General features: G+C 36.8%; 1 protein-coding gene across 1 annotated transcript in view; it reads left to right on the top strand.

Annotated features, from left to right (window-relative positions):
* Nucleotides 1–956: 956 nt before the first annotated feature.
* Nucleotides 957–27,490, top strand: part of MEI4 (meiotic double-stranded break formation protein 4) — a 314,754-nt gene continuing 288,220 nt past the window's right edge. The window contains exon 1 of the mRNA XM_078001038.1: nt 957–1,487. The gene's annotated coding sequence lies outside the window, so the exon portion shown is untranslated. The remainder of the gene's footprint in view (nt 1,488–27,490) is intronic.

Below are 27,490 nucleotides of genomic sequence, written 5' to 3'. Positions count from 1 at the left end.
AAGACAGACTGAGCTGGCCTCCTGGATGTGCTGGCATAACACGAGTTCATTCCAGTATGTTTCAATGAATGAATGAGTGGAATTGAAACGGAATTTCACACATGCAGGGACACAGGCAACTTTTCTACATTTCCCCTACTTGACCCTTGTTTATCTCTCTGAGAAACGAATTGTGATGATTGGATTTTACATTTGTTAATAAGAACAGCAAATACAGTAAGCCATTAATTTACTGTTCATTACTTTGGAGTTCAAGATAATTAAATCTTGGTTTATCTTAAATTTATCTTTGCAGGATTTAAAGATGAATGGTATCAAACAAATTACAGTAGACTTAAAATCCTTGAATTTCTTTAATGGGCAGATGGCTAAAGCAATCATGCTTAACATTGTATAGAAATTTAAAATAACTGATTGGATGCAAATGAATGTCTTAATAAAATAAAATCCATTTAGTAAAATAAGTTTAACAAATCTCTATTTAAAAATACTTGATATTTTATTCTATAAATAACACATTAAGATTTCTACTTAACAGCAACTAAGCATTGTGTGTAATACTACATATTACAGAGAATCTGCCTTCAGGATGTTTAGAATCCAGCTGAGATTCTAGCACATGAAAGAATTATAAAACAACATATAAGGCAAAAATATATGATTAAGAATAAAGGCGAAAATACAATGTGAAAAATAGGAAGGTGAGAAAAATCACTCTACAATCATAATTTCTTGCAAGAAATAAAAATTTAATTTCACTTTTGGAAAAAGAAAAATCGTTTTATAATTCATCTTTTCATCAGGTCCCGAAGTCCCCCTTTCCCATCCTGCTCCCTCATTAGAATCAATGCACTTATTTCCGTGATATGTCTCTCTAGCGATTTTTTTTTTTCTTCAAGGCCTTAATCTCACTTTCAGGCGAGCAAGCTCGAGGGGGCGCTCTCCGGAGGAAAAATACTGGGCCTGCGCCATTTCCTGCCCCGAGCCCAAATTACAGAACGCCTGGTCCGTAGAGCCGAGGGCCCCTGTTGACTAGGCTCCTGCTCAAAGCTAGAGTTATTTTCTCTAGACTCGCTGTGGAGCCCTGGGCTCCTCCTGGGAACAAGCCGCCCAGAGGGGCAGTAGGGGCCGAGTCGGCCGCACGGGCTTCTGGGGCTTGTGGTCTCCGGAACCGGCTCCCGCCTCACTTCCCCGAGGAGTGGAAGGCCTTGGGCGGGCCAGCGTTTCCGGGCTAGCTCTGGTGACCACCTGCTGGGCAGCACGTGGAACCCCGCCCCTGGGGATGGCGCAGAGCGCCTGCTCCAGGGCGCCTGTGCCCGCTTGAGGGCGCCTTCCCCCGCTACAGGAACCCAGAAGGTAGGTGGGGCGGGTCCTGCACAGATTTCCAAGACGCCCTCCCACCGCGCGAGGCCTGGCTTTCTGCGCCTGTGGACCACTTGTCCCTTCCACGTGCCCTGGATTTGGACGTGAGCTCGCAATATTCGCAGGTGTGTATGGAGCTCCGCACACGTTTGGACATTTCTGTTTGCCTAATTGATTATAGACTGCATCTGCTGTGGAGCTACTGAAGCATCGGCCCACACCTGTGTGGATTTCTGTGGTATATTCCGGAGTCTGAGCATGTTGTAGTCTGGCTTGACCACCAAAATGGTTCTTGAGCTTGGAAGAGAGGCCTATGTTTTGAGGTCTTTGGTGGAGTTGTCAAATCCATTCACTGAGCAGATCTTTTATTAAGCACCCATTCTATTGGACAAAATAGGTGAAGTGCTGTAGGTGTCAAAGGTGGGACAGCCGTGGTCTCTTGTCTCAAGGACCTCACAGGCTTCAGTTAGCAAGGGATTTATAGATCCATAGCAAGCATTGAGGGTAAAGGGTGAACTTGTATAAGAAGGATTTGATAAAGTAGTGTGGGACATGGGGGCTTGATGGAGAAGCTTCATGGAGGAGGTGGCCCTTTAAGGAGGGATAAAAAACATTTGAAAAAGGCAGAAGTGAGGAGTACAGTACAAATGAAGGGCTTGTTAAGAATAAAGGCAGGAAGCCACATATGTATGGAGAAAACACAATGTCTTGGTAAGTCTAGATTGTTTGAAGAGGCAGGAATTAAGTCTGCCTCTTGGACTGAAAAGCTTTGAATGGTTTTAAAGTCTGGAATTGCAGACACATTTGGACTTGAATTCCATCAGGAACCATAGATAAGGCAATGTGCAGTTGTTTAATATTCATAGCATGCACATAATGTAGAAAAATATGAATAGAATGTATTGTTCAATAGCAACATTTGTGTCAAATTGATTACATACATTGATCACTTTTGGAAGACTTGTTTGTATTTTTGTTGTCTATTTAAAATCGAGAGATTTACAGCATGTCATATGACTGCAAAGAGACTCAGTCACTTGACGGGGATTTGTGAGTTGGTATCCATTATTCTGTTTATTTTTATATGTGAGGACTTAGTCCTTCAGAAGAGTTTCAGATCAAATGCAATAAAGGGCATGTGTGATTTGAAACATGTATGGATGATTTTGAGGACATGATAATGGACCATAAATGACATAATTCAGATGTAAAATTTGAAAATGGTCACACAAAAATTGATAACCATGAGTATGTTTTTTATTCTTTTTTTGTGAATGTGTCTGGATGCCAGTATTTGGAATCAGCTTTGCAAAAAGTGTTTTGTTGTAGGCCTTGTTAAAGCTTAGAAAATGTTACGTTATACCATGTCTTTAGTGTGTATGAGGATGTTAACGGTCCATTGGATATTGTGGTGAAGATCAAAGAGAATATTTTAATTCTTTCGTAAGGCATGTGTACATTAAACTGTGCCATACCAAGGTGCTTGAAGCTGAAGATCAGGGTGACAATTTATTATAACAAAGCTAGCTAAATTAGGCTAGGTCACTTAGGAGCATTGTTGAGGCAAACATACGTATGACTACATTGTGGAGAATAGATTGGAGGGAGTTAGAGATCAGTTAGAAGGCTGATACAATCATAATGACAAGATACTAAGGGTTTGAGGAAAAAATGTAGACACATTTTAAAATACAGGACAATAATCATGGGAGTAAGGCTGCTGAAGTCAGAGAACAAAGTGTTTTAAGAGTAGAGGAGAGTGGTTGTCAGGGTCAAATACTGTAGAGAAATAGAATGGGGGTTTGCAAGTGGTCTTAAGGTTTGGCAGTTGTGATGTCATTTGCGACCTTGGTAAGAACACCTAGGTCGGGTGGGGGTGATTGGATAATTTTTTTTTTATTTTTTTAAAACTGGGAGCAACCTAAACATGATTATGTATTGAAAGGTAGAAGTCAATTCAGGAAACGACATTGAAAGAGCTGAGAGGAGAGGATTGATGGAAAAGGTATAAGGGTTTGGTATGCAATTAGTGCACTTTCTTAGAATATAACTTATGTTAAAGGATAGGAAGGAAGATATTGGCTATTTTTGAGGAGATTATTATCGAGTAATCATAGCTTCCTTATGTGTCAGCAGAGTGCCTAGAATCCAGCTAGCTTATCTATCCATTCATGTTAAGTTATTCAGCTAAGATTTTCAGAGCTTATCATGTGTTAGCCACAGAGATTTCTGCTCTGAACAGATAGGCAGTGGGCTCAGTGGAGCTCTCTTACGACTAAGGCCAATAGACATCAAACAACTGACTACATACGGATTATCCAACTGTAATTGTGATAACTGAGAGAAACAGTATAGAATTTTAAGAGCACCTGTAATCAGAAGGAATTGACATGGCCTGAGGGTATCAAGGAAGGAATATTCAAGAATAGAATGTTTAAGCTGGTGCCTAAAAGGGATCTCTCTTGTTACCAAGTCAGCCCTCCCACCCCTAATGTGGCCTTCTCTTGCCCTGTTATCATCCCATTTCCTCTTCTCTGTTTACTGGTGAGCAGGTTCTCCACTCTTGAGCACTTGAAATATATTTTGCCAATAGGTTGATAAAGTGGGAAAACTTTCAAAAACCAAGGCTTTGTAAGGATCTTTCTCAAGCCAGTTATTTCTGCATTATGGTGGCTAAATATGAACTAAGTAGCCATTAAATTTTATTCATGCTACATTAATTCCCATTAGGGAAAGAAACGGTTTTGGGTTTGGCAAATCGATTTTCAGCCACAGCCTTAGCCTCTTAACATCCTTTGGTGGAACCACAGTGAGCACAGGGCCTGTCACTTCTTATTAGGACTTTTTGGTAACAGCCAGTGAAGGTTAGTCTTCTTTTCTTTCATTTAAAATTTTAATGCTCTCTGGATCAAGTGATTGGGGATTAAGTATCCACTCATGTATCTTCAGGGAAACGAAGGTACTATTGCTGCTATGATTTTGCATTTATATAGCACTTGAGTGTTGGCTAAGTGCTTTTACAATCAATTTTATTGTTCAATTTAAAAGATAGCCTAAAATCACCCCTGTCAAAATTTATTTGATTGGATTCAGAGAAAAGAATCTTTTCTGAAAAATGGGCCTTCTATGATGTGAAGAACTCTGATCTATCAAAAGATTAGACGTAAGACAACGTTAACATCATCTAAGGAGAGTAAGCTGTTAATAGAAGATAGTAGCCACATAATGCTTTTGTTGTTACCTGCCTTTACAAGGAAAGAAAGTGAAAATAAACATTATAGTGGTAGAAATACATCCCTGTAGGAAGTCAACCCCCCCATCATATAGTTTGTAACTAAGGAATTCAGAGCTGTTTTATGAGTGACAGTCTGTATCTTTTAATATACATCCTTAAAGCATTAGGTTTTATTTAGAGCAAGGCTTGGCAAACTATTTCTGAACAGTGCCAGAAAAAAATAAATATTTATTCAATAGAGTAAATATTTCAGGCTTCGCAGGCCATACTGTTTCTGTTGCAACTACTAAACTGCAAAGCTGTAGTGCAAAAGTAATGATACATGAATGAATGGGCATGTCTGTTTGGATTGAAATGTGGTTTATAGAAGCAGGCCAGCCAGATTTAGCCTGTGGGCCAGTTTTCCAATCTTTGATTTACAGCATTTCTGAGATTCCTTACTGAACAGGGAGTGTTATAGATTGGAATGATTGATAGCCAAAAGCTCCATGAAGGCAGAGATAGACTTGTTTTGTTGACTGTTATATCCTTGTGTCTACCACAGTGCCTGACAGATTGGGGATAATTAAATATATCTGTTGAATAAGAGAGTAAGAACAGAATATTTGATGGAAAATTACCTGAGGTAGGCTAAATGGTTCTATATTCAGATTTTCAGGTTCTATGACATGCTATGGTACTGCCATTTTGGGTAGAGCAAATTCAGTAGACCTTCCTTATCTGTGGGTTCTTTATCCATAGATTCAAACCAGCCACAGATTGAATATGTTTAAAACATTGAAAACAATAATACAACACTAAAAAACAATGTAAATAAAAAAATAGTACTACTACTATTTGTTTTTTATGTTCATTATTGTTCCCCTCGCATTTTGGAAATACAGCAAGATATATTGAAATCCAGTAATTTTTCATTGATAATCCAGTTCAATTTAGATGCATCTGGTTGATGGAATATTGTATACACAACTTCTCTCCACTGTCCTTGTTCTTTACATTGGGATTTTGTAAATGAGTCAAATTCACATTTTAATCCTCTGTTCCTCAGACAGTAAGTTTTTGAGTACCTTACCATTTCTATCTGTTTAAAACAGGGGGGCTAGAAGAGAAGCTCTTTTTCTTTTTCTTTTTTTTTGTTTTATTTTATTTTTATTTTTTATTATACTTCAAATTTTGGTATACATGTGCAGAACGTGCAGGTTTGTTACATAGGTGTAACAAATGTAAGTTTTTGAGTACCTTACCATTTCTATCTGTTTAAAACAGGGGGGCTAGAAGAAAAGCTCTTTTTCTGTTTCTTTTTTTTTGTTTATTTTATTTTTTATTTTTATTTTTTATTATACTTCAAGTTTTGGTATACATGTGCAGAACGTGCAGGTTTGTTACATAGGTGTACACATGCCATGGTGGTTTGCTGCAACCATCAACCCGTCATCTACATTAGGTATTTCTTCTAGTGCTATCCTTCCCCACCCTCTGACAGGCCCTGGTGTGTGATGTTCCCCTCCCTGTGTCCATGTGTTCTCATTGTTCAACTCCCACTTATGAGTGAGAACATGCAGTGTTTGGTTTTTTGTTCCTGTGTTAGTTTGCTGAGAATGATGGTTTCCAGGTTCATCCATGTCCCTGCAGAGGACATGAACTCAACCTCTTTTATGGCTGCATAGTATTCCATGGTGTATATGTGCCACATTTTCTTTATCCAGTTTATCACTGATGGGCATTTGGGTTGGTTCCAAGCCTTTGCTATTGTGAACAGTGCTGCAATAAGCTCTGTTTCTGTGTTGTCCGATAGAGCTTAGTTAAGCATGAGCCCTCCAATGACTATGAGAAGAACCAACATTTCCTCTTCCCTTATTTGCAAATTTAAGGGAGAATATAATCTTAACCCTTTTTATACTTCCTCCTCTGCTGTTAAAATATGAACAGTTGTCTTGGATGAGGGCTTTTTTCTTTCTGTTATTAGACTTACATATATTTCAAGGCTTTCTATCAAGGAGATAAAATAGTTTACAAACTGTAGATATTTAGAGGGCTGTGTATACTATCCCATTTTTCTTTAGGTTTTCCTTAAAATAACAAAAGTACAGGAATCATTCTTTTATTACTATTGGGAGCACTATTTAAAGTAATTTGTTGAACTTTTTATTATTTAGGTTTCAGATTTAAACGACAGACATCAGTAGACTCAGAGACTTTTAGTATCTTGTTCTGGGATTTTTTGTTTGGACATTTCACTCTGTTCTTATGTCCATTATTATACTCCTTAGATTTTGGAAATATGGTAAAATATATTAAAATACAATATTTTCAGTTGATAATCAAATTGTCTTTAAGGAAATATTCTGAAGTAGGTTCTTAAGTATATCCTTCATTTAAGTCAATTTTTATAATGAAAGTCCAATTTACTTTTTAACAGGCTTTCCAAGTATCTGTCAGCTCTTTAATTCTTCCTTCCGATTTATTCAGTGAGCTCATTCTTCATTTCATTTTTGATTAGATTGCTTTCACCATGGCAGAACTCCGGAAAATAAATCCTCTTGTATTTAACATGTGCTTTAGTTTAATCTGGATGAGTAGAAGAATGAAAACAACACATTAAGATGTAATTTTGATTGTTGGAGAGAGAGATATGGCTTTGTTAATCTTTAAGATAATTGTTAGAAAATATATTTCAGAGACTGCTGATTGATTGCTTGCTTCTTTTCTTATGACTTCCTATTTTCATGAATGTCTGTCTCTTGCAAGATTAAAAAATAAAACAGAGCATATTTTAAAAATTCTCAAAAATAGGTTTTACAATACCTGATTGTTTATGATCCATTCCTTTTTATTTCCTGGCAGGAGAAAGCTGCTTTCTTTCTTGTCTGAACTGTTGTGTACTTTATCTATGCTCTGTTATTCATGCATTAGTTGGTATTTTATGTATTTATTTATTTTTCTATTTTCACAGTAGATTAAATGTTCCTAAGGGGAAGGATATCCTTAACTCTAGTGCCTGGCACAACCAATAAGTGGTTCTGAACATTTACTGAAAGAATATTAGTTTCTTATGATAATCTGCCTTTTCATAACGGTGCATAAAACACTTAGGTAGTTCTCAAGAGATTGTTGTTTCCTAAATAATTATTTCTCTTATAGATATGGCTCTAAATAATTTACTCTTAATTAATAATCCACTCTTAATAATTTAGTTTCCTATTCTTATAAAGATTATCTTTTAATTAAAAAATTCACCCACTGTCCATCATCCATCATTTATTTGATGATTACTAGACAGTATTTAAACTATGTAACAAATAGGTTTTAAAAATTACAAATATTTCTGGTAAACCCTCTTCATCAAAATCAGTTTCCAAAAACCAAAATTGTGTTACCTTATTGCTGTGTGAATACAAGTAACTACAGCATAATCGCAGACACCAAATGAAGCAACTGTTTCAGCTCAAAGACTTTGGCAGTATGTTTCATGCTGAATTGCTGCTGTAAAAATATAGTGGCAAATAATAGACAAATTCCCAGTTTCTCAGCCTTTTTTTCAAAAATATAGCTACTGCATAAGATCACTGAGAAACTTACTGATTCAAACTACTTGGCTGGAACTAGATTCCTTAATTATTAATGTACTTACCTCGTTTTCATTACTCATTGATCTAAAAGCTGAAGTTCAGTAAAGAATTAAAGAAACAACTTCAGAGAATAGTTCAAGTGGGCTGAGTAAATATTATATCAGTATTATTTTGTACATGTTGTACTTTCCAGTAATTTTAGTAGGATTTCCAACTGGGATCCATCACTTCACCGACCTAAGATTGGAATCATACTCCAGTCTTCAGTCACCTGCCCTCTCTTTTAACAATCTGGAAGCAAGCCCTTCAATTTCACAGACATCTTTTAGAGCTTCCTGTATTCTTTGTGCACACTGTTAGCATCCTGGCTTAGTTCTTCCAGCCCTTCTTTACTGTGTGGTGTCAACAATCCCTCAGCTCCTTCCGTCCCTGCTTAATCCTCCTAAAACACCGCTTGGAATTTTTTTTTTTTTTTTTTTTTTTTTTAAACTCATCCACTCTGAAGGCTGCATTGGTTTCCAGCTGTCTACTTTAAGAAGTCAAGACCCCTCTGACTGACTTTCAAGACCCCAACTTCCCTATGCTATTTTCTTTTATTCCTTAATACCATATTCTTTAGTCAAGGAGCTTATGCATTCTTCCAAGAACACCTATGCCATTATATGCTGTCTGCTCTGTTGACCCAATATGAAGTGCTCTTTTGCCCCTCTTTTGCCTCTCTGAATTCCCATCTTCAAACATTCCAGGTACACTTCAGAAGTCCCTCCTCCTCCTGTTCACACTAACCCACACTAGTTTGTTTCTTTGAGTCCTTCATAAATGTATAGTCAGGTCCATGTGGAGACACAGGATTTGGAGGCAGTGGGCCTGGGATTGAATCATGGCTGTATATTAGTCTCAAGTGGATCAAGCATTGCAATGAGTGTTTACAGTGTGATTGATAGAGTTCATAGGGATCACATGTCAATGAACTAATTTTGTCTCCTCAGCAACTTTTTAAGCTAGGTGCTATTTTGATTCCCATTTTACAGTGAGTAAACTGAGGCACAGAGCGGTTGCATAATCTCTGTCTGAGGTCACATAGCTAGTAAGGGGCAAAGCTAGGAAGTCAAATTCTCCTCCTCTTCTAGCCTTTATGTTAGTCTTGCCTCTTTACGATATATTTGAAATGATTTTTATGGTGATTTTTAGAATTGATTGATATGCAGTATTACTTCCTCCTGTCTCACTGGGGAAGTCTTTAGAAAAAAACACACAACTCCTTTATCCGTAAGTGCTTTTGGAGTTAATGTTTCTACATGCCTTTGTGTGTGCATGTGTGTGTGTGTGTGCATGCACACATGTGTTGCTGTGTTAGTAGGCTGAGATGGTGGTCATCAGGACAGGCACGAGATGACCACTGGTAGTTCAGGGAAGTGCATTCCTATCAAGCTTACATTTATTTCCTACTCCCAAGCCCATAAATTGTAATATGGAAATAATATGTACAGAAAGATGAATATTATAAACACAGTTTTACCGCTTGTTAACTGCATAGCCTTGAGAAAGCCACCTTCTCTGAATTTTAATTTTCTTAGCTCTAAACAGTGATACTAAATTTCACATTACATAATTCTAAATGAGGTAATAAAATGAAGTAATTAAATGAGTAAATGAATATAAAGTGAATTCAGGTATCCAATTTTCAGAGGTATCCAACAGACATTTGTTACATTTCCCTTTGAGGCTCACCATGCCCCATACTCCAGCCAGTCTCATGGCTTTTCTCATCTCTGTTGATGCCTTTTCCATTGCCTGTATGATCTCATTTCCATATCGATAAATTTCCCTAATTTATCCTGTCTTTCCCTAAGTACCATCTACTTCCTGAAACTTTCTGTGATTCCTTACCTGGAATTAATCACTCCTTTCTGTGAACTATTTCACTCACAACCCTTTATCATTTAGCATTCATATATAATATGGCTTAATCTTTCCCACTGAGCTGTGTGCTAGAAACAACACAAAGAAGACATAGTGCTTGATTGGCTCTAATGGGCTCCCTCGCTCTCAGGGGAGAAAGACCCGCAGATGGCTGTAGATACTACCTTGCGATAAAAAACATGGATGCAGCTGGAAACCATCATTCTTAGCAAACTATCACAAGAACAGAAAACTAAACACCGCATGTTCTCACTCATAGGTGGGAACTGAACAATGATATCACTTGGACTTCGGAAGGGGAACATCACACACCGGGGCCTATCATGGGGAGGGGGGAGGGGGGAGGGATTGCACTGGGAGTTATACCTGATGTAAATGACGAGTTGATGGGTGCTGACGAGTTGATGGGTGCAGCACACCAACATAGCACAAGTATACATATGTAACAAACCTGCACGTTATGCACATGTACCCTAGAACTTAAAGTATAATAAAAAATAAAATAAAAATAAAAAATAAAAAATAAAAAAAATAAAAAAAAAGTAAAGGGATGATGGAAACATTCTATATTATGGTAATGATAGTGGTTACATGACTATACATTTGTCATACTTAATTGAATTATTCACTTAAAATTGGTGAATTTTATTATATTTAAATTGTACTTCAATAAAGGTTGATTAAGAACAAACAAACAAAAAAGCATCCCAGAGTGCTGTGGTAATGCAGATAAGAGAGCAGTTAATTTCAGAAGGGGCAGTTGAACTAGACCATGAGGGGTGAGTGGAGAACCTGTAGGCAGAAAAACGGGGGAAGGATGTATTCCTCAGAAAGTATCAGTGACAAAGATTCACAATCATGAGAGCAAATGGTTTGTTAGGGAGGCAGCAAGAATCCTGTGTAGCCAGACTGTCCACAGGCAGTGGAGAAAAGTGAAGCTGGAAGAGTAGCAGTGTTTTTGGTCCTCAGCAGAATCAGTTGTGTGGTTAGAAATCTAGCTTAAAAATAAAAATTTAAAAAAAAAAAAAAAGACTTGTAATTTGTTTCTCCATTGTGACAGTCTGAATCACCACTGAGACCTGACAGTTCCACAACCTAGTGGCATCTTGGGTGGAATTGAGAAAAAGGTTGAATTTGTAACTGATTATGTCCACCACCAAACTGAATACTGGGTGTTACTGGAGAGGGATTTTGACGAATCAAGGACTCATTAGAGGGGCTGCCAGAATGAAAAGGAAACTTAGTATTATGATGTTATGAGAAATGAGGAATTTTGCAGGGGGAGAGCATGATGGTTTGCTTTAGATCCTTGGAGGGTGATTTGAGAAAGTGAACATTATACTCTTTTGCTTTCTAGGGCAAACCTGAGATTAATAAGCAGAAGTTACAGAGTGTCTGGGAGTAATTTCTAAGAGCTGATTGTTAGGTATTTTCAGTACTGTTCATGCCCATGGAGGCTGGGTAGGATTCCTGACCCTATCCTTGGGCAACAGACTGTATTATTTCTTCTAGTGGAAAGCTCCTTAGTGTCCGTGATATACATTATATTCAGCATAGTATTGATGTTAAGTATATTTTATTGTATTTGAAATACACTGAAATAGATTATCTGTGTCTAACTATGCTAATTTAGTGTGTTCACTTGGCAGTCAATGAAGAGAGATTAAAAGTTTTGGAGTCAAACTATATCTTCGTCTTTTACTGTCTGAGCCTCTATTGATAAAGCAGAGATGATAAAAGGTACATCACAGGATTATGAGGAGGATTAAATAAGATGATAGATATAAATCCATACATACACTATTATATCATAAAAATGTTATTGTTTTGAAAGTAATCATTTTCTTTTCTATGATCTATCATACCATGACTTTCTAAAAGCAGTGAGCTTCCCACGGCGGAAATAAAGCATAGTAATATTTTCTGTGTTTTTTCTAAACTGCAGGCTTTCTTTGATCATTCAGGTCCATTCCTGAATGTCTTCTTTATGAATAATAAATGTTACCATTTCCAGAGTGACAAAAGAGTGATGGTGAATTAATCTAAAATTGTGAACTCACTTTCCATCATCTAGAAGCATCTCCAGACTTCAGCATACAGATGCAACTTTCTATATTTATTTGTCCTTCATTTTCTGTTAATACAGACATGGATACATAAAATACTTGCCCCCATTAATAAATGTCTGTAATCATTTTATTTATTAAGATTTAAATAAAAATATTCTTTGGCTTTCTAGGTTAGCACCCTTATTTTGAAAGAGGAAGCATGTGTGTGTGTCTATGTGCATATATGCACATGTACACTTGAGTTCTTGCACACACACATCAAAAACACAGATGAAGATTGTTAAATATTATTTCTCATACTGAAAGACTGGATTTTTAATAGTTGTTTCAATTAAGAAAATTATGATTTTTCTTTCATAAGTTTTAAATTAGTGCCTAAAAGGTTTAAAAGATAAACTTTTCTGCACCATCTTTTGTAGAATAATGCAGATGATAAAGAGAGATGTAATATGAAATGATTAGGCTAAGAAGCTGACTTTTTAAGGGTTTAATTATTACTGTTATTGTTAGTGTCCTCATGTAATTGTGCTTCAGTTTTGGATACTGAACTAGTCTTACTGCTGAGTGAAAGAGTAAAAGCAGAGAGAGGAAAACAAATTTTCACATGTTTTACATATTATGTATACATTTTATATACATCCTCCTAAATATACATGTCTGTATCATAACAGCTAAACTTTGCAAGTTCTTACTATGTACCAGACACTGTGTTAAATCCTTTACCTGGAATATCTCATTTAATGCTCACAACAATTCTATGATGTAGCTTTTGTTATTAGCCTCATTTCAGGTAAGGAAACTGAGACTTACAAAGGTAAAGTCTGTAATTGGTGGAGCCAGCATTTTAACTAAGCTGTCTGACTTCACAGCTGGAACTTTTAACTGCCACACGACTCTGTCCAGGGGCTTGTGTAGTCACAGAATCAGAATTGGAAAAGACATTGGTCAATCCTTGTAGTCTTCATATCAGTGGATGTTAAGTTTGTTCTCATCTCAGACAGATGGCCACGCAGCCTAAGCTTGAGTAACTTAGTAATTGGCATTTCATACCTTCACCAGACAGACCATTTCATTATTGGACAGCTCCCATCACTAGAAAACTTATTCAACTATTTATGGGAAATTTGTCTCCCTGCAATTTGCACATACTGTTTTGAGTTCTGCTTTTGGAGAAATATTGAACATCTCTCTTCCCTCTTCTCCTTGTGGGAATCTTTCAAATGTTGTATTCCTCTAAGTCTTCTCTTTTTTCAGCAGCTCTATGTGGTTTGTAGACTCATCACTATTATGTTCACCCTTTCTGACAGTATAGTTCATTGGTTATTTATGACAAGATTTAATACACAGAACTGAACACAGCTAGGAGGCAGTCATTGAGGCAGAAAAATTTTTGGACTGAACCATAACACCTAGGTTAAAATGTTAGCACTAATGCCTACTGTGTGACATTGGGCAAGTGGCAACATGGCCAAGTCTCTGATCTTCATCTGTGATAGGGCCATAATGACAACCCTGATGCACAGGATTATGGTGTGACTAAATAAGATGTTGCTTGGAAAAGTGCTCTATGTATCACAGCCGCTGACTCAGGCCTTTCAACTTCCCTCTCCTTGGCCTGCCTTTTCGTGCTTTTCACATCAGCATTTCTTGTTCCTTTGTTTCCCTTTGCATCTTTGCTGAAAAAGTCAACTAACCGAAGCCTTTTCTGGTACTGTATTTAAAACTGCGAACACCCCTTACCTTCTGTCTTCATCTTACCGGAATTTGTATTCTCAGCTGTGTTTATCACGATCTGAAATACATACATTTTACTTAGTTATTTTGTGACTCCCCAACTAGAATGAAAACAATATAAGCTCATTAGTTTATCTCTTTCTATCACTGCTGTGTTCTCAGGATGTAGCAGGTGATTTATAAATAAAAAAATTACAGTCACATTTATGTTTCTGATGTGGTCTGGTCATCAAAAAGCACAATACAATGCTTTTCCTTTTTTAGCAGTAGAAAGGTACAGTTACCAAATCTGTGAATTGTTCTTTTATTTATTTATTTATTTCTTGAGATGGAGTCTTGCTCTGTCACCCAGGCTAGAGTTCATTGTTGCAATCTCAGCTCACTGCAACCTCCACCTCCTGGTTCAAGCAATTCTCGTGCCTCGTGCCTCAGCCTCCTGAGTAGCTGGGACTGCAGGTGTGCACTACTGTGCCCGGCTAATTTTTGTATTTACTTTAGTAGAGATGGGATTTCATCATGTTGGCCAGGCTGGTCTCAAACTCCTGACCTCAGGTGATCTGCCCTCCTTGGCCTCCCAAAGTGTTAGGATTACAGGCATGAGCCACAGCACCCAGCCTGTTCTTTTAATATTTCAATTCCATATATTTATTAGTCTGTTAATTTCCTTGTACTGCAAGGTTGTTTTCTTTTTTTTTGAGACGGAGTCTTGCTCTGTTGCCCAGGCTGGACTGCAGTGGCCGGATCTCAGCTCACTGCAAGCTCCGCCTCCCGGGTTTACGCCATTCTCCTGCCTCAGCCTCCCGAGCAGCTGGGACTACAGGCGCCCGCCACCTCGCCCGGCTAGATTTTTGTATTTTTTTAGTAGAGACGGGGTTTCACCATGTTAGCCAGGATGGTCTCGATCTCCTGACCTCGTGATCTGCCCGTCTCGGCCTCCCAAAGTGCTGGGATTACAGGCTTGAGCCACCGCGCCCGGCCTGCAAGGTTGTTTTCTGACAAAATGATTATCTGAGCTGGACTCCCAAGAGTGAAATATGATTATAAAATTCTAAAATGTTAGTTAAAATGAAAAAAAAAAAAAAGAAGTTTATTACTGGTTTAATTTTCTTATGTCTCAGGGTCACAGTTTGATGGATACAAATTTTTATTTTAAAGTAGCAACAAATCATTGCATTTTGTATTTATTAACTCATTGTAGCCCATCATTGTCTTGATATCTGGTTTCTGATTGACAGTGTATCTATAAGGCCTTTGTCTCAAAGTGGTCACAGCCCAAGCTAGTTGACTGTTCCCACGTTATTATGGTTTTTGGAGCTGGTAGATGAAGGGGAATGAACAGGGTAGGGGAAGCAGAAATTCAGATGTGTTTAAGACCTATACATAGGAGATTAGGTATGCCCAGGGGGATGCTGGGATCTCAGCTTGAGTCTCAGGATGAACAGAGTCTAGGAAACATGCTACCTGCCTAGATAGAGTTCTCAGGAAAATCTCATTCATCTGCCTGAAGTAGGTTATGAAGTTAAGATTACTGGGGGTGTAGGGAGTGCCGAATTTCCACACTGATTCCTATCTTTTGTTGTTTAGTGACATGCATATAGAGCTAGCTCTCTGCCTAGTCTTCATGGAAGAAAACAACTGAAGTCAGCAGAATGTCTGATTGTAACAGGTGATCTGTCTACTGGCAGGGGAAGAGGAAATAATTTTCTCACAGCAAAAAAGCATCTTAGGATATAGGAAAAGAAATAGAAAGATACATTTTCCTTGCTCAAGAGAGTTGACTTTAGACCTATAAATTATTGACACATGCTTTTTGGTGTTCAGTCTTTGCACATCTACCCAGATCAAATAATGCTGTTAGCAGTTAGTGCTGTGTCAAACTTTCCTGAATTTAAATCTGCAGAATCACGTTTGCTCAGAGTACCTGAAATATCCTACAGCTGCTTATTTAAATTATGTTTAATTTGCTTTAAAATGCATTTTAATCACCAGGGTGCTTTCAGAAGTATGCTATAAATCTATCGTTGCTAAATACCAAAGCATTGCAAATATACTTTGTATGGTAGAATAATGACCAGATTAATACACTGTACATTTACATTCCGTTTTTTTTTTTTTTTGAGATGGAGTCTTACTCTGTTGCCCAAGCTCGAGTGCAGTGGCTTAATCTCTGCTCACTGCAAGCTCCATCTCCCAGGTTCAAGCAATTCTCCTACCTCAGCCTCCTGAGTTGCTGAGATTACAGGTGTGCGCCACCATGCCTGGCTAATTTTTGAATTTTTAGTAGAGACAGGCTTTCACTTTGTTGGCCAGGCTGGTCTCGAACTCCTGACCTCGTGATCTACCTGCCTTGGTCTCCCAAAGTGCTGGGATTACAGGTGTGAGCCACCACGCACGTCCTACATTCTGTTTTAAATGAGAAGGGATTTATATGTTTTAGCAGAATCAGTATTTGTAATGAATTTATGAAAATATCTATGATTTTACAAATATATTAGAATTAAATTATTTTAGCAGATAAGAGAGGGATACAAGGTCAGTGCGAACTTTAATTAATAACAGCAATCGTGATAGATGCTTTTGTTAAGTAAACAATTACCATTGCTGGAGGAATGAACATTTGGGCACAGAATTGACTAATTGTTTTTCTAGTTACACAGGATCTGCATTTTGGATTCAAGATTACTGATTGGGTGTCAAGGAAGACATTGATCAATATAATGGTTAAATTAATAAAAGGAAGGAGACTTTTAAATGAAGCATTAAGTGGTTTCCAAGACTCATTTCTTCTCTTCACATAAATGGCATAATAGTATGGCTGTAATAGTAGTAGTAGTACTAGTACTAATAATGATAATAACTAATAATTCTTAAGTGCTTACTATGTGCTAGGTACTATCATAAATGTTTTTCAACAATGATTTACTTTCATCTTTGAAACAATTTAAAACAATTGTGACTAACATTTTTGCTTTATGGATGAAATGAGATGCAGAGATTGCTCTGAGTCATTCAACTGGGAAAACATAAAACTAGATTCAGCCTACAGGCCCTCTCTTCTGAAGGTTAGGGCTTAGTTTCTCTGCTCCCCAATTCAATTGAGAACATGTCAACTTACGCAGACACTCTTGGGGGTGTTAGTGGAGGAGTGAAGAAGGAGAAGATGACGTAGGCCCTGACCCTCAAGGAATTTTAATAGAGGAGAGAAAGGACAAAAGCAGATGGTGATTGTTTTAGGTGATGAGTACTCCAACAAGAGTTACGAGAAGGGACAGTCACTATGGGATGAAATGGTTAGGGAAGACGACCTCCTGGAAGAGGTGAACTTTGGCTTAGGCTTTCCCTACCTGCTGAGTAAAGTTGCCACAACAAATTGTGTCCTTTAGTGTTCAGGTTCTGCTAAGAATTGTATGAATGGTGTCCTGATGTGGTGCCTTGCTTAGGTTTAAAGGGGCTTTGGGCACTTAAAAACCAATGTAAATGTGCATATATTTTTGATGGAGTTTATATCTGAAAACATAATTTATTGCTTATCCCTTCTAAAATGTGGAAGCAGTTAATGTTTGATTATTTAAAAGATCTTCTATATATGTGGAAGAAAGAGTTCAGAGAGGTATTTCAGGTAGAACTGAAATGTAATGTTCTGCGGCAAAAGGTAGAGCAATGCTTTAAAAAGAACTTTCTGCATTTTTTTGGTAACATTCACAGTGAATACTCCCTTCAACAGTGGGGTTGGGCTTGACTATATTAATGATGTGAATTCTTTATTCAAATTCTATGTTCAGACCCTTGTTTTTAAGTCACGTCTAAGATTATTCAGTTATTCTAAGGAAAAATAAGAGTTTTAAAATATGTGTATTATAAAAAAGAACAACAAAATACAGTCATGTACCACATGATATCATTTCAGTAAACAGTGGTCTGCATATACTGTGGTAATTCCATATGATTATAATACCACTTTTTTACTGTATTTTTTCTATGTTTATATATGTTCAGATCCACAAATACTTAGCATTGTGTTGCAGTTGCCTAAAGTATTCAGTGCAGTAACATGCTGTACAGATTTGTAGCCTAAGAGCAATAAGCAATATCATATAGGGCCTATGTTTGTAGTAGGTTATGCCATCCAGGTTCCTGTTAAGTACTTTCTTTGATGTTGGCATAATGATAGAACTACCTAATAATGTATTTCTCAGGACGCATCTCTGTCATTAAGCAACAAATGACAGTAATACAACAAATATGAGTGTACACACATCCCATATTAAAAAAAAATAGATCTTTGCAAGACAGAAGAAATTTTCTGATTACAACTCCTCCTTCACCTGCAGAAGTAATCATAGTGCTTGGGATATACAACTCCATATATTTCTTTATACTTTGTCTACATATGGATATGTTTTTAACCAATATATAGTATTATTCATATTAATTACATAAATTACATGCATTTTACTACCTTGCTTTTTTCTTTTAACTGTGAAATTTATTCATTTTAATGGATGTAACTCTAGTTCATTTATTTTTTATTGCTTAATAGTATTTGTTTGTATTAATATGCCTCAGTTTATTTAGCTGTTTTATCAACAGATACGTAATTTATTATTTTTATGATAGACAGTGAAGGCATGAACAGTTTTTAACATGTCTCTTTTTGTACATATGTCACTGTCTTTTTATATGTTTGCATAGTATTTTCTTTTTCTGTGCATTGCTTGTTACATGTTTTGCCCATTTTTAATGGATTATCTTTTCTTTATTAATTTATAGGTACTCTTTAGATACTAGGAATAGTCACCTTTTATTGAATAGTTGTATTAAAAATGTCTTGCCTAGGCTGTGGCTTACCTCTTTACTTTTTTCATGATGTCTTTGATGAACACAAGTTTTAATTTTAATGCAGTAAAACTGGTCATTTCCCCCTTACCACTTAAATAGGTTTAATGTGCTATATGTATCTAGTTTAAGAAGTCTTCCATACTGAGTGAATAAAATTTAATTTAAAAGTGCCCCTTAAGGCATTTTAGATGGTTAAGATGAAACAGGAAGCATTGCTGTTTTTTTTTTTTTTTAAAGAAAGGTTGAGTCAAAATTGGCTGACATCCAGTTAAAATATCTCTTATCAATACCAGTTTACTCAAAGCAGAGCCCACTATCATACCTTAATTACAGTATATATACCTTTTCTGCTCAATCTCAATATTTACAAAATATTATTTGTAAATATGAGAGTTTAGGGAGGGAAAACCATAGATATAACATCGATTTTCACAGAATTCTGTGGATTTACACATGTGCATATTTCTTCCTGTACAGAAAGCTAATGGTAACCATAAGTAATTCAAACGGGACACTACTAACTATAATGAAGGAAGAAGAAGCCTAGGCTTTGGATACAGTTACAGCCGAGTGTCCTTGAGGTGTTTCATTGCTATGGCTGTTCTCATGGCCATTTCAAATTTCTCTGCTTACTTGTCATCTTTCTTTGATAAATTCAATCTTAGTTACAAAGCAATTTAATGGCCTCAGTTATACAGTCACAGTCTAGCCAGGCCAGATAGAACTTGTCAACCATGAAGCTTGGAAGTTGAACTGCCTTGGGTTTGGGTGGTCAGTGTCCAAATTTCCTGAAATTTTGTTCTACTTTCTATAACCATTTACATGAAGTACAAGGACTTATATGGAGAGATCCTCATGAAAATTATTGGTTTATTTCTTGGTGCCTCTTAATTTATCCATCATCATGGCCTCAATTATTTGTTTAATCTCCATTTTTATAATCATCATTCATAAATTGTAGTTGTACTTTACTATAAAATAGTTATAATTATTGTGATTAATAATAATAAAAGATAAGCCTGGGCAACATAGGGTGATCCCCATTTGTACAACAAATAAAAAAAAAATTAACCAGGTGTGGTGGTGCACGCCTGTAGTTCTAGCTACTAGGAAGGCTGAGGTAGAAGGATCGCCTGAGCCCAGGAGTTTGAGGCTACAGTGAACCGTGATCATGCCACTGCACTCCAGCCTGGGTGATGGAGCAAGACCCATCTCAATAATAATAATAATAATAATAATAATAATAATAAATGTTAAATAACCATGGAAGCCTTCAATAAGATTCCTGTGGTATTTGCATGTTTTGTAGAAAAGCAGTGATATGGGTGGATGGTGACTTCAGGCAATCCAGCCATTCTTTTTCTTAGAGAGTCAGTGTGAGTTTAAGAGCTTTTGGGTAGGGGAGCCTGGCAGTTAGGATGATCCTATGGGTGTCGTCCTCTGTTCTCTGACTTTATTTTATCAGATTGAATTCTTCTTAAATTTTTCTTTTTTCTTTCCATCATTTCCCCCATCACTATGGACTGTAAAAAAAGCAAGAAATATATCTAATTCATCTTTTTATGTTTGGATTCTAGCACAGTTTGGGCCTCAAGTGTGATATGCTGTCAAAACATATTTGTGGAACTGAATTTCTGTCATTGAGCTGTCACACACTACACAGAATGGTTATTAGAATGATGAGCATAGGTTTAGTCATTGTAGGTAAAAATACAACGTTAATGGTCTATAGAGAGGCGAATTATGTGGGCTTATGGTTAAGATGTTTATGTTACTTCAGTCATTTTATGCTAGAAAAGTTCTCTGAGAAATATAAGGTTTATTATTACCTTTGAATTAAGATAACAGTTGATAGAAACAGAATTGTTTTAAAATATTTAAAACAACCTTTGCTACTGCAAAAGTGAATTTGGATTTTTTGCCTCAGTCTATTTCATGGCTTCAACTGCCACCCACATGATTTCTCAATATCCATCTTTTTTCTGATCTCCAGTTTCATTTTCCCAATGGCTTAGCATAGCTCTACCTTGCAGTTAGGTAAGAAACACGTGGCGCTAGCTGGCCCTTCCTGCACGTCTCTTTTGTTTCTGCCTTCTTTTCTCAGTTTATATTATTACTGTCTAGATAGTTGTGCAAGCTGGAACTTGGGGGTCATTCTTGATATCTTTTCTTCCCTAGTATAACTTATCTAAGGGATCACAAAGTACTTTTGATTTTACTTCAGTTATATCTTTTCTGTCCTGACACTTTTTCTCCTGTTGCCCTGTTTGTACCTTTCATTTCTCAGACGGAAGTGGGATTGTGGCAGTATTCTGTTAAATGGCCTCTCAGTTTTGGCCTCTTCACCTCTCCACGTGTCCTCACCTCAGCCTCAGTAACAGTTGTCTTTCAGAAGTCCAGATCTGAGCCATGAGCCTGCATATCTGTAATCTCCTGTAATGACATAGGAAAATAAATTTAGCAGAACAGTCTTTTCATCCAGCAAAATACATGTTTTTATTATAAGAATATCTCTAAAGTTTTATTTTAAGATAAATTGTCACATATACTATATGTGTAAATTATTTTCTTTTATTTTCTGTATTGCAGTAATATTTGTAAGGAGGTGATACTTTTACAATTTTTTTGTAGTATCTGAAAGGACAATTAGACTCAGAAACCATGTTAAGGTAAAAATCTGAGTATGTTTTACAACAGGAACTACTTTGAAACATTTTTATGGTTTTAAACAATTGATTTTAATTGATTACTCTGGAGTTGAACTTAACATGCTGATACCTCCAAGGCTAGTCCTTATTGCTTGAGTATTCCACTTATTAGATGAAATAGATTTATGCTATTACCAGTAAAACACCTCTTTCATTATCACAAGATAGTATGACAAAAAAGACTCTAGAAAATTGCATAATACAAATGGCATCACCAAAAATAAAAAACAGATGTCCCTTCTGCTGCTATTCTGCCTATATCTCTCATGGGAACCAGGGCCTGGCTGTGATGTCAGCTTGAGGCCAGTTTTTGACTGTCATGAATTTGTTTGGATTCATGATCTCTAATTGGTTAGATCCAAATTTTGAGGAAGGCAAATTCCGATTGGTAGGTGAAGCATGGAGTTTGGAATGTTTGGTATACAGTCATGCCCTGCATAACAATGTTTCAGTCAATGACAGAGTGTATTTACAAGATTATCATGAAGCTGAAAAATCCTTGTCTTCTGGTGACTTAAGAGCCATCATAATGTTGTAGCCCAACACATTGCTTACACGTTTGTGGTGATGCTGGTGTATACACACGTACACTTGCTGTCATGTACAAGTATGACACAATTATGCATGATACATAAATATTTGATAGTGATAATGAACAAATATGTTACTGGATTATGTATTTACTATATGTTTTATCATTATTTTGGAGTGTACTCTTTGTACTTACTAAAAAAAAGGTAATAGCAAAACAGTCTCAGGCAGATCCTGCAGGACACAATCTGCAAGAAGGCATTATCAAAGGACAGGTCCATGCATTTTATTGCCCCTGAAGACCTTCCGGTGGGACAAGATGTGGAGGTAGAAGACATTGATATTGATGTTCTTGACCCTGTGTAGGTCTAGCTAATGTATGTTATTATGTCTTAGTTTTTAACAAAAATATTTAAAAGGTAAAAAATAAATATAGAAAGTTTAAACTAGGAAAAGCTTATAGAATAAGGACATAAAGAAAAAATATTTTGGACATGGCTGTACAATGTATATATGTATATGTGTTTCTAAGCTAAGTGTAATTACAAAAGAGTCAAAAAGTTAAAAAAATCTAAAATGTTTATAAGATAAAAGTTTTAGTAAGCTAAGGCTAATTTATTATTGAAGAAAGAAAAAAATTTTAAATATATTTAGTGTAGCCTAAGTGTATGGTATTTATAAAGTTGACAGTAGTGTGCAGTAATGTGCTAGGCCTTCACATTCACTCACCACTCCCTCATGGACTCACTCGGAACAACTTGCAGACGTGTAAGAACCATTCATCTAAGTGCCCTATACAGGTATACCATTTTTAAATCTTTTATATCGTATTTTTACTGTACTTTTTCTATGTTTAGATATATTTAGATACATAAATATATATGATTGTGTTACCGTTGCCTATAGTATTTAGTAGAATAATGTGCTGTACAGGTTTGCAGCCTAGGAACAATAGGCTATACTGTATAGGCTAAGTGTGTAGTAGGCTATACCATGTAGATTTGTGTAAGTGCACTCTATGGTGTTCACACAGTTATGAAATGGCCTAAGGATGGATTTCTTGGAAGGTGTCCTCATTATTATGGGAGACATAATTATATTTGTCTAGGATGAGAAGATAGCAGTTGTTAGACTGCAGGATTTTTGACTCTTTTGACCTTGAATGGTTCTTGTTACAAGGAGGAGACCTAGAGATGAATTTCTGTTTTGTGTGACCTCCCCTAGTGCCCATGAACATATGCTTTATGCTGTTTATTGGTGTTCCCTGTCCCCTACCCCGAGACGGAGTCTCGCTCGGTCCCCTAGGCTGGAGTGCAGTGGTGTGATCTCGGCTCACTGCAACCTCTGCCTCCTGGGTTCAAACAATTCTCTTGTCTCAACCTCCCGAGTAGCTGGGATTACAGGTGCGTGCCACCATGGCTGGCTAATTTTTGTATTTTTAGTAGAGATGTGGTGTCACCATGTTGGTCAGGCTGGTCCCGAACTCCTGACCTCGTGATCCGCCCACCTTGGCCTCCCAAAGTGCTGGGATTGCAGGCATAAGCCATTGCACCCGGCCATAGGTATTATATTTTTTAAAAATGGTCTTCTAGTATTTAGCTTGTTTGGGGTTGTAGTGGTACTCAGTGGGGTTGTGGAGTAAGTAACATGAATCCTATGAATTGATGGGTTTTTAGTGGAGAAGAGCAACTTCTGTGGTATAAAAGTGGATTGAATCTATTATTCTCTGATGTCAGGGGATACTTATCCACAGAACCTGGAAACTAGAGGACCAGTCCTGAGTTATGGCTAACCTGCAACAAGAGCTATATTACCTTTGTGTGTTTGTTATCTGGAACAGGTTAAAGAGCGAGCTTAAAGGGCCAAAAATGCAAAGGGCATCATGTGCCAGAAGATGTATAGAATGGAAGGGCTCCATGTTTGTGAAACAGTCCCTCTCTCTCTTAATAGGCTATTTTAGGCTAGTGAAAGTAAGAACTCTATTTTGTTTTTAGGCATGCAAATCCATGTAGACTGTAATAAAGGAAGTATTAGATTTACTTGTAAAATGGAGCCCTGAGAGAAGCCATGACACACTGTCACTTGCTGTCTGAAATTTGTGGTGTTCTCCTCGATTAAATTTAAATGAATGAGACTGATGAGAAGTAGAATCCTTTATCAGAATTAATAATGAGCCCTAAAGAAAATGTTTCTGTGGGACTGCACTTTTTTGAGTTTGTATCTTCAGTATACTCAGAAGGCTTTACATAGTAGAAGTTAGGAAAAAAAAATCAATTTCCTAATTTGTCATTTACAAAATGACTTTTTGGATAGGGCCATTTACCTTTTCCAAGGGACTCTGTACCTCATCATCTCCCCTCTTTAATCTCCTCTTTCTGTTGAAGCTCAGGCCCTGGCTCAGCTGGTCCTGAAAAGCCTGGTCTCTCCTCTGGGATTGACACAACCTCTCTCAGTTGTCTCTTCTGGTTATTTCTTTGCTTTGTGCATGCATCGTATGTTCGTTCTTATTTTATGACACGGGACTTTTTTTCACCGCCAGGGTGTATATAGCCTTATCAAGAATCCAAATTTGTGACGTTTATGAATTTGAGTTATGTAATTCATCAGACTTTTTAAATGTACTGTATGAACAATATGTTCATCTTTGTGATGAGGATTATGTCAATTTCAGTGTGTGAAATACCAGTGTAACCAAGAAACACCTATAGTTCTTCCAAAATATTTTTTAAAAATCCGTGTTAGTAGTACATATCTGTTCCCTTTCCTCTTATGGATTTACGTAGTGGAATGCGATTGCTGGTTCTGCCATGTATACATGGTTCTAAATCTCTGAATCACTGTCCTTTCTGTTAGCTTATAAAATATGTGTGATGCATGTTCCCATGTGAACTTTTGCCAGAATCCAGAGATCATTCCTGTGACAAAATGAAGAAGCAGTTTGAAATCAAAAGGCAGAGTGTGGGATGGAATTTTAAAAAAGTAGTGTTAAGAGACTGTAGACATCTAAAATCCATGCTTAGTTAACTCTTTTTTCAATAAGAGGAAAATGATAGATAGTTGATTTGTTTTGACGGGAACAGAAAGAAAGAAAGAAGCCTGTATCCTTTTATCTTTGCAAGCTTCCTGTCACGCACAGACTCTGCCGGAAAGGCTTCTACAGGTGCCCTTAATAATTAAAGTAGAAAAATTTGAAATCTCGAGTAAATCTTCATTCTTTTATGTAAAATTTCATATGACATTAATCTACTGAACGCTTTACAGTACAGTATGTGTTGAAATGCTAACAATAATTAGGAAATTTGTCAGATGGATCTAATCCAAAAATTACATGTTAGACCTTGTCCAAACTTTACTGAAACTGTTAAACTAATTATCTCAAAAGTCTTGTAATTTCTTACTGTTCTAGCATTGCCAGCTCTGCTGCACCCCACACTGGGATTTGATAAATGCATATTTCACCATCACGATACATGAGGACTTCCTCCTGCACTCATGCTTTGCCTTATTACATTCATCTCAGTAATTTAAGGAGTGTTAGCCAGCATCTTTCAGTTTCTTACTTTCTTGGCAAGTATTTAGATAGGCCTCACATTAGATAAAATCTGTTTTTCTCCCTTTTAGCTTAGCCTCTGACCTAAAACTGTATGTGAATTAGATTTTATCTTTCCTGTATTTTCTTTACTCAATAATTATTTTGGTGAAAGTTTAAGGTTAAACTGTAGAAGGGCATAGTTTGGAGAGAGTAGACTCAGTGGAAATAGTCAAGAAAGGATGTCTTAGTGAGTGAAGAGAGACAGATGTGACCTTTTGGTTAACTACTTAGGTTCCCTTCCTAACCTATTCTCTCTCCAATGCTATTCTCCTAATATGTAATTGACAAAGGCTTACTGATGAGAGCCAGAGTTAAGAGTTGGCCAAGTAGCCCTGTGATTGGAAGACCTATATTGATGTATTCACTCATTGATTTACTCACTAGTATTTAGTAATGTGCCTACTGTGAGCCAGATTTAAGAGTTGGCCAAGTAGCCCTGTGATTGGAAGACCTATATTGATGTATTCATTCATTGATTTACTCACTAGTATTTAGTAATGTGCCTACTGTGAGCCAGTATTCATGGCATTGGGGATACAGGGCATAGTAGCTTGCTACTTGGTCATACTGGAAAGTTTTCTGCCACATTTCCAAAATCTGTGTGTCCTTTGAATTCATGAAAAGAACAGAAAAGGCATTCAGAGGAAGGGATACGGAAATGGGCTGTGGAAATGGCTGAAGTCAATGGGCTTAGTGGAATTTGGGAAAGCTGATCAGGAAGGTAGATTAGAGAAGCTAGGAGGCAGAATTCTCATTTCATGGACCATGTTTCCTCAATTCTGAAAGCCCTTTAAAATTTCGGTTAAAGTTATGTTTAATGTGCAAATTCTGTTCTTTCATTCTCATTCCCCTTGTCTACACCAAAGCTGTTGTTGAATCAGTGGTGTAGTTTACAGTTGAAGATGGCTCAGAATTGCAGAGGTAAGCGCTACAGGCTAAGCTTCTCTTCACAATCAAAAATTGATCGGTGTAGAGCTCTGAGACTTCATACAAAATGCTTCTTCATTTTTTTCTTTTTTTAATTAGCTAAAATCTTTTTTTATTAATTTACTTATTTATTTTTGCAGCTTTATTAAGGTATCAATAAATAAAATTTTATAAATTTACAGTATATAATATGGTATTTTCAATATATAGACATTGAGAAATGATTATGTCAAGCCAGTTAACATAGCAGTCACCTCATTTTTGTGTGTGGTGAGAACACTTAAGATATATTCTTTTAGGAATTTTAAAGTGTACAAAACATTATTAACTGTGTCACCATGTTATATCATGGAACTCCAGAAGTTATTCCTCTTGTCTAAGTGAAACTGTGCCCTTTAACTAACATCTGCCCTTTTCTCTCTGGCCCCCCACCCTTGGAAACCGCCATTCTTTCTCTGCCTCTATAGGTTTGACTTTTTTAGATTTCACATATAGTGAAATCATGCAGAAGTTCTCTCTCTGTGCCTGGCTCATTTCACTCAGCATAATGTTTTTCAGGTTCATTAGTGCTGAAATGACAAAATTTGTTTTTAAAGACTGAGTAGCATTTCATTATTACATATTTTTCTGTATCTGTTAATCCATTGATGGACACAGGTTGATTTCACGTCTTTTCTATTTCGAATAATGCTGCAGCAAACATTGGAGTGCAAATATCTTTTTGACATGCTGATTTCATTTCCTTTGGATATATACACAGAAGTAAGATTGGTGGATCATATGGTAGTTGTATTTTGAGTTCTTTGAGAAATCTCCATATTGGTTTCCATAGAGGTTGTACTAATTTATATTCTTACCAACAGTGTACAAAGGTTTCCTTTTCTCCATGTCCTCATCAACACTTGTTTTCTTTTGTCTTTGATAAAAGCCATTTTAACTTGGGTAAGATGATAGCTCATTGTGGTTTTAATTTGCATTTCCCTAATGATTACTGATGTTGA

This window comes from Macaca mulatta, chromosome 4 (genome assembly GCF_049350105.2).
Source record: "Macaca mulatta isolate MMU2019108-1 chromosome 4, T2T-MMU8v2.0, whole genome shotgun sequence".
In the NCBI taxonomy this organism is placed as follows: domain Eukaryota; kingdom Metazoa; phylum Chordata; class Mammalia; order Primates; family Cercopithecidae; genus Macaca; species Macaca mulatta.
The sequence above is the reverse complement of the archived record's forward strand: the minus strand, read 5'-3'. Positions and strand labels throughout refer to the sequence as shown.